The sequence below is a fragment of the Adiantum capillus-veneris genome, chromosome 25 (assembly GCF_014529385.1).
Source record: "Adiantum capillus-veneris isolate H3 chromosome 25, ASM1452938v2, whole genome shotgun sequence".
In the NCBI taxonomy this organism is placed as follows: Eukaryota; Viridiplantae; Streptophyta; class Polypodiopsida; order Polypodiales; family Pteridaceae; genus Adiantum; species Adiantum capillus-veneris.
This window is the reverse complement of record NC_140955.1, coordinates 68,547,510-68,559,829: the sequence shown is the minus strand read 5'-3', so window position 1 is coordinate 68,559,829 and position 12,320 is coordinate 68,547,510.

The following is a 12,320-nucleotide window of genomic DNA, read 5'->3' as shown; positions in this document are numbered from 1 at the left end:
TCTGCAAGGGGACCAAACTTTTTCTTGTACTTTGCAAGCTTGCTTTGAGCTAGTGCAAGCTCTCTTCTAGTGGTTTGGAGTTGTGCCTCAAGCTCTAACACTTTCAATCACACAGTAGTTTTACCTTAGCTTGCTAGGTTAACTCCCTGGATTTCCATCTCCAGAATGATTTCATGCTTCTCTAGCAAAAGAACGATTGGACGCTTTTGCGATGTTTGAGATCTTTGCTCGTTCTATGCTAAAACCTTGTTGACAATGCGCCCAAGACCAACGCCTATGTTAAGAGGCTTAACATCCCAATTGACCCTCTTGCCCAATATGTAATGAACATAGTGCTACTGAATGTTCCTAAATTCCTTTGGAACGTGAGTATATGCCTCACAGCCAAAGACTCTGAGATGCTTGTATGAGGGCATTTTGCCAGCTCGTGGAGCTATAGCTTTCGACCAACATTCTAACGTCTTGGGATCAGTAGGAAAAGGACAAATTCACTTACATAGTGGAGACCATCCTGAGAGAGTATCAGCCTGCTCCGGGTTCTAACGTTGTTCCGAGGAGGTGGATCAAGGGTGTTGCATGGGACACCGTGAAACATCGACAAGATCCAGCTCGGAAGGCTTTCAGGAACGGCTCGCCGAAGCCTTCGGGCATCCCACACGAGACGTGACTGCTGATCAGGGAGGATGAGCGGACAGCGGCCACGCGGTTCAAACAACAGTGTGAGGCCGTGCATATACGACAGATGACAAGGGGGACATCTCATCTTGGCAACGGAGGCTTCAACACCTTTCGCTATGAGTTTGTGAGTTTCTAATCCAATCTTAACTATGGCGTTTTTTAAAACGCGATGAATCATGTATTCTTATTACTCTGATTTTTGTATAAACGCAGAATCTTGCGATGCATCGAGCCCCGACATGTCAAGAGGAGTCAGATGGATATCGCAGAGGTATCTATGAAGTATTGAATGATCTTGATGCTTCAGGAGAGCCTGTAGACTGTGTGGCCTTACAGTCTCGCTGATCGCTTGAGGTGAGACGTTAATATGTGTGAGTTGATTTAATTAAGTAAGTATATGTGAAGTAATATCAATACTAATTTTGTGAGTTGTCCTATGTGTAGGTTGTGACGCCTAGTCATCAGTGGACTGGATTTCATATATATGCTTTGTGAGACACAGATACGCTTCTGTGTCTCCTTTTGTATAGACATATATATATGGTTATGATTATTGTTTAGACAGTTATTGTTTTCCTTATGGTTATGGTTATGGTTATTGTCATTGTCATTGTATAGACATTGTTATTTCTCCTATTCTTGTATAGACATAGTTATGGTTCAGGTTTTGTTTATGGTTATGTTTAACTTTCTGGTTATGCTTATGGTTATTGTTAATTTTGTTTCTGGTTATGATCAAAGTGGTTATATTGGTCGGTTATGGTTATGCTTTTAAGTTATGGTTATGGTTCGTTATGGTCATTGGCCTTAAATCTCATGTGAGATCCTACATGGATAGCATGTAGGAGGCGTATACATGATATTTTTTTTTGAAAAGTTTATGTAAAAACGAAGGGAACTGTGCCGAAATTTCTGCGAGAGCACGGTTGATTTTGGTGCTGCTCGCTTTCTTGGGCAGAGGGCAGGAAGTATGGCTGTGGTGGCTGTGTCCATCTTTTCACTGGGCACAGGCCAGGCTACCTGCCCTCTGTCCAAGAATTTTTTTTTATGTTATGGTCGTCGATATATACGTCTATATATCCGTCCATATCTGCGTTGCTATCTGCATCTATAACTGCGTCGCTATCTGCCTCGCTATCTGCGTCTATAACTGCGTCCATATCTGCGTCGCAAATAAAGCCTTTCCACGCAGATATTGACGCAAATAGCGACAGTTTCACAGGGACGTAGATATCGACGCGGGGCGTCGATATCTGCGTCGATGACACCTTTTTTTGTTGTAGTGTGTGGCAAGAAGTACAAGGTTTGGTGCAGAAGGAAGGTGAGCCAGTAGATGCGTACATACGTTAGTTCTCATTGGCATGGGAGAGGATGTGCAAGGCCTTAGCACCACAGGTACCCCTGCCTGACATGATGAAGAAGGACAGGTTCTTGGCTGGTCTTTGGGAGAATATACATTGGAGAGTGGAGCTAAAGAAGCCTAGGACATATGAGCATGCACTAGAGGTAGCAAGGAACAAAGAGTGGAAGTTGAGGAAAATGAGCTAGTTAGGGGTGAAGTCTTTGCCCATGAGGTCTGAATTTCAGCCTATGGATTCTTTGCAAGGTCGCATGTCAGGGGTTCATCATGAACCAGTGGTTGCTGTTACTCCTCAGGTTATGCCAACAATGGTCACTACAGCAGTGCAAGATGATGGGCTAAGGCAAGACATGAGGCAAGTGGTAGATTTAATGAAGAATCTCAGCCTAAACATGCTAGGTCAAGTGGGAAATAATCGAGGTCGAGGGAGGTTTGCAAATCAACCAGGAGGTGAAGAAAGGCCCAGGAATGGTGTTGGACAAAGCAATGGTAGGTTTTGGAGGCAGACACCCACATGTTATAATTGTGGAGAGTTAGGCCACATCAGCCTGCAATGTGATAAGCCACCAAGGATGGGGGGAGACATGTATCCATTGCCAAGACAGGTGCTAACTAGGTCCAATGATTATGGCATCGAAATCAAGGGTCAAGAAAGAAACCAGTGGATTAACCCAGAAGGAAAAGGGAAAGACAAAAGTGATAAGTGTAGTCACCTTGGAGAAGGCATCAAAGCTAGAGGATACATTAGTGATGCCTATTGGGAAGAGGACCACAGAGGACAAGGAGGGAAGAAGTGCCCCAGGTCCTAGTAAGAAGAAGGGAAAGAGTCATGAAGGCGAGGATGCCAAGCCCAAGAGGAAAAGAAGGGATCGTCGTAAGTTTCATGTTTCAGATTTTCCACTAGGGGATGGGCAATTAAGCTATGACTTGAAGGAGGATCTGACGAGCAGGAAGGCAGATGTTACTTTTGGGCAGCTTATAGAGATGGTGCCTAAGCTAAAGCGACAGTGGAAGAGGATGGTTAACCCAATGGAGAAAGAGCCAGAGAGAGGTTCAGTAAAGGTGTTGGCAATGGATGAGCTACCAGACATTTGTCCAATAGTAGATGTGTGGCATAAAAGGAAAAATCTGGGACAAGGCTATGTTGATGGCGGGGCCCAAATATGTGTGATAACACACTCATGTGTTGAGAAGATGGGTCTTACAGTGACTGTGGTGTCAGGCTTCCGGATCAGATTGACAAACCATCAGAAAGTAAAATGTTTGGGTGTTGTAAAGAGCTTAGAAGTGGAGGCATATGATGCAAAGGCGGTGGTTGATTTTCATGTGATGCCAGCGGGGTTGGGAGCATATCCTATTATACTTGGTAGACCATGGTTACGTGCAGTGGGAGCTGTTCAAGATTGGCGACGTGGTACGATTAGCCTCTATGGAAAGACAGGTGCCAAGAAGCTTTATAATATGGACACAAGGAAATGGTTGGAGGAGCTTTATGAAGATGAGGATGAGTTTAGTGATGAAGACTATTCCACAGTGACTGATGAGGACAGTGATAGTACTACCAACAGTGATGAGGATGTTGATGTTGCATTTCTTTTGATGGACAAAGAAATCCAGGAGTCTGGTTTAGTTGCATTTGCGAATGAAGTTGAAGATGAAAGTGAAGGGCCTTATGAAGTGATTGAAGGGCTGATGCAAACAAAGGTTGAGTTGTCAAAGAAGCAGGAATTGATGACACAAATGATCAGTGAGACCTCTCAACTATGGAGAAGGAGATATATTTGCACATGCTGGCTAGATTTCCTGATTTGTTCATTACTTCATATGAGGAGATTAGAGGGTTCAAAGGAGAAGAGATGCATATAGAGTTAAAAGAAGGTGCTAAGCCAGTGCATTCTTCTTTCATCACCTATGAGTACAAATCAATTGGCAACCTTTATACACAAAGTGATGTACATGGCACGGTTTATTCCATTGTCTTCACAGATCCTTTATCCATTACAACAAGTGGCAAAGCATGATCCATTGCAATGGGATGACAAGTGTGAAGAAGTGTTTCAAGAGGTGAAAGAGGTGTTAGGGGGGTTGTCATCCATGCAGGCTCCTGATTGGGAGCAAGTGTTTTATGTCAATCCATCAGTAGGGGATGATGCCATTGGAGCCACGCTATTGCAAAAGGGGAAGGGAAGCCATTATATGAGTCCAGTGTATTGTGCAAGTCGAGTGAACTTGGTAGCAGAGAGAAATTTCTTGGAAGTAGAGCTAGTGATGGCCAGTGTATATTTGCTTGTCGATGATTTCGTCATTACTTTCTACCATGACCTTTTGTTTTCTTGACGAGTTATGCATTTTTTCCACTGTTAATTAATGTCACTAACATGTCAAATGTGGTGAAGAAATGGGTAATTGAGCTGCAAGAGTTCGAGTTCTCTTTTCTAGTGGAAGACAGTACAAGGGCTACCCTAGCTGATTTGTTGACCTACAAGGAGAATCCCCTTCTTGTTAAGGAAGAGGTGGTGAGAAAGGTAGCTGAAGAAGTGCCATAGATCATCAATGCACATGTTTTGTTCTTTGATGGCTCATACAGAAAGAGCCATGATGCAGCTTCAGGGGGTATAGCACTTTATGATCCAGAGGGGAAGCTAGTATGCAAGAGAGGGTTCAAATTGGATGCTCATAGTAACAATGAGGCTGAATATGCTACTTTGGAAGCCGGATTACACATTTTTTTGAAGCATGGGGTTAGAAGGTTGAGCATAAAAGGTGATGCCTTGTTAGTTGTGAAGCAAGTGATGGGTGTGGAAGAGTAAGAACACTTCCTTGAAGGAAATGTGATTCATAATTAAAGGCCTGTTAAAAAAGTTCGAAGCATGGAGCATTAGACACATTGAACGTGCTCTAAATGGAGAGGCACATGAGGCAGCTCAAAGCATGATTGGGGAGCTATTCGTGTTGAGGACCAATTTACCTCTTTACCATGGCCGGGAAAGTTTGGCTCAAGAAGAGGAGTTTTTGTTAACAAGAATCATTCCAAAGGACATTCAAAAGTCTAAGAAGTATGGCTTTGTGCGTAGAGCATCCAGGTACAAACTGATTGGTGATGTCTTGTACATGAAAGGGGCTGATCTTGTGTTGAGGCGTGTACCTTGGCGGGAGGAGCTTTATAGAGTGTTGGAAGAGAATCATGAAGGCTCATGTGGCGGCCATTTTGCTCTAAAGATCACCTTGCATAAGATCTTGCAAGAGGGGTATGTATGGCCTAGTTTGCACAAGGATGTTGGCACCATTGGTGTAGGTCTTGCAATAGGTGTCAAGCATTTGGGAAGAGAGTGTTGAAGCCAGAGCTACGAAAAACCATTATGGCATTTGATGTGTTTGAAAAGTGGGGAATTGATGCAATCGGCCCATTACCTATCATAAGCAGGGGCAAAAGCTATATTTTCACTGTGGTGGACTATCTCTCTAGATGGGTAGAGGCTATAGCAGTAAAACAAATCACTGCAAAGGATGTGGCAAAATTTGTGTATGATGAAATATGTTGCAAGTTTGGGGTGCCATTAGAGCTACTTTCGGATAAGGGGCCAGGATTTAGAGCTAAACTGCTAGACTTTTTATGTGCGAAGATGAAGATTAGGCACCAGCATACCACTCCTTATTATCCGCAGTGTAATGGCTTAAATGAAAGATTCAATGGTGAGTTGGTACAGATTCTTTCGAAAGTGACAGAGCACCAAGGAAAGAATTGGGATTTGGAATTGCCTAGTGCATTATGGGCTTACCGTACTTCGGTGAAGACAAATACAGGGTTTACTCCATTTCATTTGTTGTATGGAAAGTAAGCACTATTGCCTGTGGAAGTAGAGTTGCCTGCGGTCAAGATGTTAGAGAAGTTGCTTGGGCCGCCTAGTGATGCATTCAAAGAGGGGCTCTTACAATTACAAGAGGTTCAGCTGGATAGGATGAGTGCATTGGAACATTATGGGCAGATGCAGGATAAGGCTTTGGCAAAGATAAATGAAAAGGTCAAAAGTAAGGGTATCAAGAAGCATGACTTGGTTTTGAGCTACAACAGTAAGCTAGACAACACCTTCCAAAAGAAGTTTCAAATTAAGTGGGAAGGCCCTTTCAAGGTAGTGGATTGTTTTCCGAATGGTACATATCAGTTGGCTAACCTGGATGGGGTTCGACATAAGTCAAGGGTAAATGGATTGCATCTTAAATTGTATCATGCTAGATTAATGATGGTGGAGCAAGATGAGCTGTCTGTGGAGCAAGAAATGTCTGTGAGGGATGAGGAGACTTGTGATGCGGCGAGTCTCATATCTCTTTTTGCTGCTGCTGATCATGAATGATCTAGCAAGCTAGGGGGTGGGCAAATTATGTCAGGAGCTTTTTGGAGCAAGGGATTGCGCATATGTACATACATGTGCATGGTGCATCAAATAAAGGATTGCCCATTTTCCAGAGCCAGGTGGTTACGTGGGGCCCACATGTGTACAGGTAGGACATGGTGTACATAGTGCAACGATTTTCACTATTACTAGTACTAGTCTGTTTTTTCTACAATAAGGAGGAGTTGGTAGTGCGTAAAACTTCTCGAGGAAGCTATCTGCGGGCCGACGACATGAGGTAAACAAGTGCGTCAGATGGCATATAGTGGCGTCAGGAGGTCGAATGGGGTCAATATTTGCACATGGAGAAGTACGGACACAACGTGGGTGTTTTCTTGTGATAATTATGCAGAAAGGTCATCATGAGGACCATATTTTGGGGCCACTTCACGAGGTGGCGAGACGCATTATTGGAAAAAGCTGAGTGCCACGTGTGCGGATGATGCAAAAAGGTGACAACTATGCAGTGCGAGGTCAGTTTTTGGCCTGTTCGAGGCCGTTTGAGGTCAACTATAAGGCCAAGGGTGCCCAAGTAATAAATCTAAGTGTGGTAACTAAAAAAACTGAGAGAAGACCAGAAAAAATGTGGAGAAGAGAGAAGGAACAGCTGCAATTGTGTTTTTGGGGTTTTTGGAGCCTGTTTTTTCCGTAAACTACTCATCCGAGGTCGGATTTGAGCACTTTGACAATGTAGACTGGGGTTTTGGGCTGTTCCGGACGCGATGGCGCTGTGCATTTTTCCAAATTATTCACTCTTTTTTTGCTGTTTTGGCTGAGTAGGTTTCTCCTATGAGCGAAGCTTCTGTTCCAATTTGTGATTGTATCTGGTACATTTTACCCATATTGTGTGAGCTATTTGCTCCATTGGTGTTGGCCCAAGCTCTATTGTATCTAAACATTAGAAATTCTCCTCTTTTGAGATGAGTTTTTTGGGTGTGTGTTTGTGTGTGTCTCTCTCCTCTCACTCCATCGATGTGTTCCCTGTCTCGGCCAAGTGGATTGTGTAAGCCGAGTGGTGCCCCATAGTGTGTGTGTATATCCTCCCAAGAGTGTGTCGGGTCATTATAGAGGCGTTTTGTGTGTTTCCATCCCGCTCACAACGTGAGGGTGCATCGGCTACTCGATTATGCTTACCAAGAATGTGAGCAATGTGAAAATGAAATTGCGAAAGGAAAATTTTATACCTCAATTGTTTGTCGAAAAGCTTGGTTTGTGTCATGAAGTACTTGAGACTCTGGTGATTTGTTCAAATGATGAAGGGCGTCCCAAGTAAGTAATGCTTCCACGTATCCAAGGCATGTAAGACATCTAGGAGCTCCTATTTATAGATTCCAAGAATCATCTCATTGGAGTGCAATCTACGACTCTCATATGCTCTGGCATCCCCTTCTTGAAGTAGTACTGCTCCAAGGCAATCACCACTTGCATCACAATGGACCTCAAATGGATTTGAGAGGTCTGCCAGCACTAAGACGGATTGACTCACCAGTCTCTCTTTAAGCTTAGTGAAGGATTTTCTCTCCTTTTCAATCCATACATATTTGACGTTCTTTTTGTGTAATGGTCCGCTATGGCCAAGAATTTTGCAATGAATATTCTATAACATAAGCACATTCCAAATCAACTTCGTAGCTCATGTAGATTCCTTGGTTCATGCCATTCATTTATTACCTCAAGCTTTTGTGGATCCATAAAGATACCATCCTTTGAGATAATATGACCTAAATATTGAATCGCTTCTAAGAAGAATTCACTCTTTTTGCAATTAATGAATAATTTATTCTCTAGCAATGCTTAAACTACTGCTTTGAGATGCTCTTTGTGTTCTTCTAAGGACTTAGAGTAGACTATGATATCATCAAAAGAAGACTCCAATGTAAGCCATATGTACACAAAAAATACTTTCCATCATTTCATTAAATGTGGTTGGAGCATTTGTCAACCCAAAAGGTATGAAAATATATTTATACAAGCCAAAGGTGGTCCTAAAGGTTGTCTTGTCAAGATCTTCTGGTACAATTTGTATTTGATGATATCCACTTTTAAGGTCTATTCTACTAAAGTAAGTAGATCCTTGTAGCTTACCAAACAAATCCTCAGTCGAGCCTCAATCCTTGGGACTAGAAATCCGTTCTTCACTGTCATCTTATTTAATTCACGGTAGTCTACACACATTCTGTATGTACCATCCTTTTTGCTCACTAATAAGACATGAGAACAAAATAGTGAAGAGCTAGGTCTTACCATTCCTTTTTGCACAAGTTCATTAACTTGTGACATAATCTCCTCTTGTTGAGCTAGTGAGACTTGAAACGGAGTCTTGTTTAGGAGGAGAGCTTCACGGTATAAGCTCAATTCTATGGTCGCCATCCCCCCTTTTAGAAGGTAACTCTCTCGGGATTTCATCGATGAAAAGATCAACATGTTCATTTAGAAATGAATGGAAGTCACTTTCTACTTTTAATGAACCATTATAAGAGTTAACATTATTTTTAGGAACATCCTTAACAAATATCATGTAAGCAAAAATAGAACCTCTTACTGGTTTGTCAAAGGAGTCATGAAGATGTTGGAGGCTACCATTGCATGGTGTATTACCTCCGAGATGGTCCGAGGTCTTTGTGTATTGATATAGTTTCTCCAATCTTCAGGAAGCCCAACACAAAATTGCTGCTTTTGCTCCAAGAAGTTGATGCACTTGTATATTGTAGCTTTAAGATGCAGATTCCAAAACCTTTCCACATATTTTATGTTTTCTGCATCTTCAAGCTTTAGGCTTTTCCATGTCGTAAGCACTTGGTCGGAATCCCCATTGGATAAGAATTGCTTCATGATAGCAACTCTACATCTTTTCCCAGTCTTTGAAGATTCTCCATTGGAGTGTAGGGTCTTGCCCACCAGTGACGGGATGATTTTTGGAGATGCATACCAACATGTTGGAGTTTGGATGACTCCAAAAAAATTTCATCTCCAAAAGCCGCATCAAATTGCTGGATAAAGCTTAAAACTTTGTCCACATTGCCAAAAGTTCCATTGAAGGAGAGGAAGGTTATGCTTTTACCTCCTTCCTTTGAAATTTTTTAGGTGAGATGCTCTCTTTCAGGAAGCATGGCCTCTCCTCTTGTGTGCTTCAGAAGAATTGCTGTTTGAGTGGGAGAAACTCTCAAAACTAGATGAGCTTGATGATGATGGAGAGCTAGATGGTTTGTTCTTTCTCCATTTGTTCTTAGTCTTCTTCTTACCCTCCCCAAAACGACGAGAAGAATGAGAGCTTCAAGATATTCTCTCCCGAAAGGGAGGTGATGGTGAGTGAATTCTTTGACGTCTCCTAGGATGTACATCTGCATCAGATGACATAGGACTATCTTCTTCATTCACATGATATTTCTCTCTTGTGTCTTTGTATTTTCTTCTTTCCTTTGCCTCACGTTGAGGGATTCTTCCTCTTCTTATAGCAGATGAGTGCTTCTTCACTTGATAGAATTTCCTCTTTTTGAAGTCTCTTCACGAGCCTTCACAGGAGAATCCGCTTTGGGAGCAGGGAAAATAAGATTTCTTGTTTGCAGCTGTGTTTGTACTACAACTTGCAAAGAAGGATTTTTCATAGCTTCTTGTAACCTGCGAGCAAGAAATCCAAGTGCCCAAATTCCATCAGTAGTTTCAGTATCATTGTGCAAATCCAAGCCAGTGAAGTCAATCACTCTCTCTTCTTCTTGATTATGTTTAGACATAGTGATGGTGCTTTGTGAATCATAATTTCTTGTGAAATATAATTATTTTGTGTGATTAATCATAGCTATTCCCCTTTGTTAATCAAGAGAAAGCTCTTTGGATCTTACACACCCTTGGTTTAAACTCTTCATGCTCAATCCTAGAAACACCCTTTCTTCAAAAAGAAAGAGGTAGATATGATCTAATGCCAATGTCAAGAGAATTAGGACTAAGATGCAACGGAAATTATAGATTAACTAGAGTAATCAATCAATTGCGTAACATTGAGCATGACAATTTCAGAGCATGCATTAACTTAGAATCAATCACGCATAACACACATGTACTGAAACTGTAAGGAAGAGAAAGAGACGAATTCAACACCAGTTGAGGGCTGGACTTTTTGGAGCCGACACCACCTTTGAAAGGACTTTGTATTAATAAATTCTTCTTCTTCAGAAGAGCTTCTTATCAATATACAATTGACTAATCGCACTTTTGTCTGCATAAATTGAAGAGATGAAAGCTCTAAAATTTGGCAGAGTCTATGATTACAATTTTGACATAAAATACCTCGTTGAACTCAATCCCAAGGCCCTAAACACCTCTCGGTTAATAGGATTTGCGGGGATTAAGCAAGAATCAGGTTGGAAAGAGGATATGTAAGCATTAAGAAGTAGAAACATGCATAGTTAAATGGTATAAACTTGAGCAGCCATATCTATAGAGACGTGTGTGTGTGTGTGTGTGTGTGTGTGTGTGAGAGAGAGAGAGAGAGAGAGAGAGAGAGAGAGAGAGAGAGAGAGAGAGAGAGAGAGAGAGAGAGAGAGAGAGAGAGAGAGAGAGAAGATGATGATGAGCCTTGAGGAGAGCATGGAGAGCTTCTTTTGGCTGAGGATTTGTGAGGTCCTCACGACTCTAGGACATTGGAATTTTTAATGAAATATTGTTTGTTGAGTACTTTTTCCTAGGAAAGATATGTTTTGGTGTCAATTTGACAATGTTTGAAGGGTCGTCTTAACAAACTTGTAATGGAAACCATAAAAAGGAACCCTAAGTGTTGAACAACAATGTGTTAGTAATTAGGCCACACAAAGACTCTATGTGAGTGCGGGGTGGAAAGTGGGGTTTGGCTCAGGTTGCCAAAGCCTAGGAGACGGGTGGTCCTGGTCGATCGGGAACTCTCTGCCCTATGCAATAGAGTACGAAATTAGATATGTCATTACACCAGAGCGGCAGGAGCTCAGTGTGTGTGCTTCTAAAAGCTACGGGAAAAAGGCACTGAGGTTACTTCTTCTTTTGGAAGATGAGAATAGGTTAGATAATACGTAATTACGCTTCCCTTGTGAGACAGAGCTAGACTCCTTTCACTGGTGGCTTGGACTCAACTCACTAAGTGATGAGAGACCATCAACTGGCTTTCTTTTTAGCCTTTTTTTTTTTCTTTTGCATAGGATCTAATGACCGTCAGGCAGTTCCATCAAGGTGACATGGGGAGGGGACCTCACACCTAGGTTAGTTTGGAAAAAATTCGTACTGTCTGAAAATTTTAAAAATAAGAAAATTTGGATAGCTAATCCAAGGCTTATGCATCGATATTTCAGGAAGGTCCTGTAGTTGAATATCGCAAATTCCAAGTCTTTGAACTTATTTATGAGAGTGCCTGTCGTTCTTCAAACTATCTTTTCCGATGGAGCATGATGGAGCTATTGATGAAGGCTCACACTCCTCATTTGACTTGGATAGATTAAGGGTGGGAGCTCGAATGGAGCAATGAAGGTGGGACTTATTACATCAATGCTTGGAAGCTGGGATGTCTTACCACAGACATAAAGAAACTACACTGGGCAGAGGAACTGAGAGTAGTTCAATTGTACTACTTCTTGGGTACAAACTCGAGTATCACTGTTCCCACTTATCCAGGAGGCACGGGGAAACCCCTGAACGAATGGGTATGGGAGAAAGTGGTGGAGATAATTCCATACCGAAGGATCAGAACTTTTTCTATTCCTCAGAATACCCCTAAGAATATGGATCTTGTAATTTACTTCCCGATTTCAAATGAGTATAGGAACTATTATACCAATCAATTAGAAGATTGTAGAAGTGTGACTACAAACACCCATCGTTTGTATCACCATATTCCAAGTCAGCCAGCTATGCGGATGCTTTAGATGTCG